Source organism: Pinus tabuliformis, chromosome Q (assembly GCF_031772625.1).
Source record: "Pinus tabuliformis cultivar Carrire ecotype Pingquan chromosome Q, CPIR1, whole genome shotgun sequence".
In the NCBI taxonomy this organism is placed as follows: Eukaryota; Viridiplantae; Streptophyta; class Pinopsida; order Pinales; family Pinaceae; genus Pinus; species Pinus tabuliformis.
In genome coordinates this window covers 1,141,423,991-1,141,430,400 of record NC_142296.1, presented here as the reverse complement: position 1 = coordinate 1,141,430,400, position 6,410 = coordinate 1,141,423,991, and the positions used below count along the sequence as shown (strand labels likewise).

The window sequence follows — 6,410 nt, the reverse complement described above, 5'->3', positions numbered from 1 at the left end:
CTGCAAAATATCAAACCATCCCCAAGCATGCACTTGCCAACTCGCACCCTCACCATATACCATGACCGGATAACCTCTGTCCTAATGCACTGTGTCCTATCCAATTGTCTTAGATGAACCTCCTAGGTACTATTGCTCATGATGAGAAAAGTAAGAGACAATAGCCAAGTCCTTTGTGTAAGTGTGCAATGTTGGGGAGTGATAAATGGAAGCTCACGACCAGCCCTGTGATCAACTCGCTGTCTAAATCGAGGTGTGCCAAACCTAATGGTATGCCTAACATCCCCATAAGGAGATCTCTCTGGTGGCAACACTCCAACCACCTGTTGTGCATCATCATGCTTTGTGGTACATCAATACGAACCCCTGCACTCCTCTCCATAGCACTGAACTCCCAAGCACAACTCCGTGCACCAATGGATATCAACCCTTAATGTCGTACCACCGTGTACTGTATGACATCCCATATGTGTCAATGCATCTGCCACTTCACTAGTAAAATCGATGTGGTGTAAGTTTCTCCTACCACTCTATGGCGCAAATCCACACACCACAACAAAACACCATGCATCTATGTTCTCACCTACAAACCAATGCTCAATGTTGTATGCTCCCACATGCCACTATATGCCATGATCTAAAGTTAAGATATTACGCGTCAATTAATACATTATATTTTCTTTTACCAAGCTATGAAAAGATCAAGGAGGTAGATGACTCTCTTAGGAAGGAGGACTTCCCATGGAATATGATGAAGAGGACCACTTGTTAACAATAGAGTCAAAAGGTGGTACGCACATGAAATATCAATAGGGACATAGTAGGAATACCCATACTCATTGAGATATCTCATTAAAAGTAATACAAAATGAGGTCTCAATATAGTACAACATGATATGGGTAAGAAGGTGCCATAGTACAATAATGTAAATAGTCTCATATAGATATTCTTCGATCAATGACACAAAAACTATGACATGACCCTTATCTAAGGATTTTGTGATATTTGAGTTTTATATGGGTACCATTATCAAGTCTTAGTAATCATAGATAGGTGTCAAATATGTGACCATAGTCAAGGGAGGGAAGCATGAACCTCCACCCTTAAACCATGCTTATCAATCTCAAGTACCATGAATGAGTCCTCAATCCTACACATATGACCTGTTTCAGTTAACAATCACCTCCAATGGTGCTATGTATACCAAGACTAAGTGATTTGTGCACTAAGAATGTGTGTATATGTCTATCGAGGGTCACAAGAGGAGAATAATGGGCTTTGTTCCTCAATGATGATTTTTTAGCTCAATCACCATGAGCAAGGCCTAGTAACAACAAAAATATTACTAATAGAGTGCTAAGAACATCCTTAAATGGTTACAAAAGACCCTTGTATGATATCTCTTTCTCATGTGAGGGACACGATGAAACCATAATACATACTTGGAATATGAATTTATCTTATGTCCACATCATGAATTATTCTTCAGGCCATGTTTGCAATTCCTGAGAATCCAAATTATATACAAAGGCCATCAATACGATTTATGCATTGGAAATGATCTTCAAGGTCATATCATTGGTAAGGGGGAAATAAGGGGGCATAATCCCTGAATGAAGGCTTTTTAGATCTCTATTGGCCTTATGTCCTAAATCTTGCTTCTCATGCTCATTGCCTGAATTAACACCTACAAAAGCACAACAAAAATCCTTTAGAGGTCTCTTTTGGCATCAAGGCAAAATATGGATGCCATTAAGAGCTTTTGAAAATTAAGGATAGATTGCATGGCCTTAAACATTTCCAGTGAAGAAAAACAAGTGCTCCATGATATGTTGAATCTTCTCATGCTTATTATAATTATGGCTTTCATGGTTGCAACTAGCTGGTGTTGGCATTATTTTCATGGTTACAACTAGCTTGTGTTGGCATTGATGTCAACCTTATGACAGTCTACATGATGCATTAATGTCAACCTTATGATAGTCTACATGAGGCATTCATGTCAACCTTGTGATGCCTTGTGATGACCTAGATGATGCATTGATGTCAATCTCATAGTGATATAGCTTATTGTTTTGATGTGGTGGCTATCATGATTTGTATGCAGATCTACTAAGAACTGATTTGATGCAGACATGAGGTTGAGGTGTTGGACAAATGTTTGTGATCCATGTTGATGAGTGTGACAGACTAGGTTTTCATGTAGGTCTTCATGTTCAGACTTATAGCAATGATGTTTGGCCTCATGATGATGATGTTGATGTGATACCGAGTTGTGCAGAGGTGTTGTATATTGTGTAGGTGTTTGCAAAGAGTAGAGGACTTGTTGACACTCATGTCGACCCTTGACTTATTGGCTTGTAAGTCAATTTGGTGGTGGAACTTGATTGTGATGTTTAACCTATTTGCAAAGGTGTCACAGAGTTGGGAAAAGATTTGGATGTGTGTTAAGATGTTGGAGAAGATGTGCAAGCATTTGGCAAAGGTTCTGAGCTGAACGTCTTGTGCTTTTCCTATACTCTACCAAAATTGTTGGGAAGGTGTGTCATGTGTGTGGATAAAATACTTAAACCAAGATAGTCCTGTGTTGCGTGTGTGGCTTTAAGATTTTCAGCCGAGATTTACCAATGTTGTGGGTCTGGCTGAAGGTCTACACAAAAATTTCTCTGCATTCCTCGCCCACTTCAGAAGTATTTCAACTTGGTAATTCTTAGAAGGATCTAAATCAATTGGATGAAATTGGTTGAATAAGTCCTCCATTGGGTGTGAATGCCTTTCGTGCACAAGTAGTGAAGGTTATGGATGGATTTCATCATCTTTGTGCACCTATGAGCTCAGTCCAAAATTGGATTTCACCCAACATATTTCTAAGCAAAGATACCTTAGTGCATGAGTGTTAATGGCAATGGAGTGAGTAGATCAGAGTCCTGTAGTATATTTCTGAAGCAGGATATCAATTTGTAAATAAGATTTGTAGCTATTGGAGCAAAGATTATTTAGAGATAATGGATTGAGAAATGTACCTATTGCACATTTGATATTTGTTTTGCAGGGTTTCTGATTTGATATATGTATTAGAGCCACTATTTTGCTTGAGTAGAGAGCATATTTGTTGTGGTGTTTTTATTTGGTTGATGTTGAGACTTTTTTGTTACTGGTGTTTAATAGAAGAGATGAGTTTCATTGAGCATAATTTCTTGGTGATCTAGTTTGAAAATGAATGAGATCAAGGTCAGCATAGAATTGTGGAGCAATGACTTCTAGTAAGTGGTTGCTTGCTAAGTTGAAGCAGTGATTTCGTGCTAGCGGTTACTATTAACAGTGTTGCAAAAATGGTCGTTTCTGCCCAATGGTAACTAGAATAATTGATGGTCGTGAACTCACTATATTTTTGGGATCGAGTCTCATAGTCTATGGTGGCAAGCTAACTATTGTTTGAGGTCGAGTACCATAGTTGGTTTTAACTAACAATTTATGTAAAAGACTATTGCTCGAAATTATAGAAGATTCAGAGTAACGCAACAACAAAAAGGGTGGTTTTCTCTCGAAAGGGTTTCCACCAGATATCCTTGTGTCTCATGAGTGTGAATACTGTGTTGTGGATTGTTTCTCTTATGGTTGTTTTTGTTTATGCTCATATGATTCACATGTTATGATTTGTTAATGTTCAATGGGATGCTGGTAAATTTATGCATGAATCAATTGACGATTAAAATTGGCAAAGATATATAATAAGATACTCATACTAACTCATAGGTCCTAGATCCATTACTAACATTAATAGCCCCTTTAGTAATGGATACAAGGGCGTAGACCATGGTAAAAAAGGAAACATGTATCTTACACAAGAAAACTAACCTTTTAAGCCTCAAACCACAAGATACTCCCTCTTGATAGAGTCTTTGACCCCTAAGTAGTATTTGGGAAACATTAGCTTGTTTTGTATATAGAATATGTGACTAATAAAAAAACAGGTTCTTATGTTACATTTTTTCCTATGAAATGTATATCTTAATACTAAATGTGATGGAAATCTTCCAAAGTGAGGAAGATATGTCATAGGACTCAATGCACATTAGTAAGATGTGTGAATTCTTGTAAATTCAGGCACATTAGTAAGATGTGTGAATTCTTGTAAATTCACTAAAATGACATGATTACTATTTTCAATTATATTTTTAAATGGAGTTGTCTATAATGCGACTTTTTGAGATTCCGGTGACGGAATCCGGCGGAAGAAATTGAGATTAAATCATGATTTGTTGCAGTTAAAATGGTTTTTTAACTGCATATTCGGATTCAGCACCCTGAAAAACCCCTGGGACGGTTTCATTGTGCAGAAATTAGCTATCAAACTTGGATTCCAATAAATTACTGCCGGATTTTCACCGGAAAAAATCGCCGGAAAGGCTTTCAAAAAGTCGCGTTAAAGACTACTGCTTTTTAAATATGTGTAATAAAAAAAATAGATTAAAAAAACCGCATAATCTTATAGGGCACCCAAAAAACCCATAAAACACTCAAAATTTTATAGATTAAACAACTTCAAAACTATACATATTTATTAAAAAAATACTAAACATAATTTTAAATACATATTAAACAAATTATAACTCACGCTCATTTATAAAAAAAATTTATACAAATTTATAAATACATGTTAAAAAAATTATAACTCACGCTCTTTTGGTTTTTTTTTAATTAGTAACTATATTATAAATCTAAAATACACGATTATTTTAACTGTCATGAATTACTTTACTTTAATTTAACCGTAATAACATTTCTGTTTCCAATTTACTAATTCAAAACACATGAACCAAATTATTTATGGAATGGTGTAGTCTTTAGGGCGATTTTTTTTTAGGTTTTTTGGGGTGTGTAGTTTTTAGTGCGATTTTTTGGTCAAATTTTTCTAAAATCCGGTAGCAATTTATTGAAATTACAAGTTTGATAGGTAATTTCTGCACAATCAAAGCGTCCTAGAGATTTTTCAGGGTGCTGAATCCAAATATAGAGTTAAAAACCATTTTAAATAATACAAATCAAGATTTAACCTCAATTTTTTCGACCAAATTCTGTCACCAGAATCTCAAAAAAATCACACTAAAAACAACTCCATAATTAATTTCCTCTATAATTTCCTTTTTGCTCAGAATAAAACTTCAAAATTATATGTTCATTCCTTTACCACCTTCTGGCTCATCTGGTAGTGCTGGGTACACACGGTGAAGTTTCACTACGTTTTGTTATTTGTCTCTTCGATGTCCAAAGCTTTCCCTCGCGCTTCATCTGCTCTGGCCCTCCTGGAATGACTATATTCCTTGGGGTGGTTTTCAATAAAACGTATCAAGTCCCCTAACAATCGCTCTGGGTTGATCTCGCCTGTCCAAGCCTGCATTTTCTGTCCAGTGATGGAATCAATAACCAGTGTTGATGGGTTCTCTGTCAAACCATAGTAGGTGCACACCTTCCTTCCTTCTTCGTTGTCGTCATAAATCTGCCAGAAAATGAAATTTTCACAAATTATCTCCCTCACACCTTGGTTAGCCCAAGTGTCTGTGTTAAGCGTATAAGAGCTGAACTTTTTGGGGGATTGTATATTTGCGATCAACCATTTTCCTCGGCGTGCAGCTTCAGATTTGGCCTGCTCAAAACTGCCTTTGAACATCAATTCCGAAGGTGGGCTGTAAAGTGCTTCTAATTCCGAAGTAGAACTAGCTGGAATAGCATAGAATAGTTGTACTGCTTCGTCTACCTTCCAGTTGGTTGCCTGCAAAAACCGCCGCGCATTCTCTGTGGACCCCCCAACTATTTCAACAAAAAAAGCAATCTGTTCGTTCTTCTCTGCCGAGTATTCCATTGAATGAGATTCCTTACGCGGAAACCTGAATATGTGAGGATAGAGTAGCGCGAAATATGTCTGTGTGTAGAAAACATACACCGAAAAACCCAAGACGAAGACAAGATAGTTTCTGATGCTTTTGAAAATGTGGCAAACCGAGGAAGAGCCCAAGGGTGGTCGGGGAATGCAGGATTACAAGAGTAGAATGGCTCTTTCAGGCTAGGAATAATTTCACGAATGTATTGTTGCATTTTTATTAAGATAGCCTATGAGTATATACAAGGAGAAGTGGACTATTGAGTTTCATTTCTTAATGTCTTTTCATCTTCCAATTTTTTTTTTTACTATTATAATATTTACGTGAGTTTATCTAATCCCAAAAATTAGTACTAATAGAGAATTATTTCCAGAAGACATAGTTTAAAAAAAAAGGCATAGACACAACTCTATACCTGCCTTAGTGTTTCATGCTTAAGTAGTAGTAGAAAAAACTATTGAAATTATAAAAACAATCTCTCTCAAATCAAATATATAAATTAATTGTAGAAAAACGATTGAAATTTA

General features: G+C 36.4%; 1 pseudogene; it reads right to left on the bottom strand.

The window, feature by feature from the left end:
* Positions 1-5,240: 5,240 nt before the first annotated feature.
* LOC149223601 (plant UBX domain-containing protein 7 pseudogene) lies at positions 5,241-5,864 on the bottom strand (annotated as a pseudogene).
* Positions 5,865-6,410: the final 546 nt, after the last annotated feature.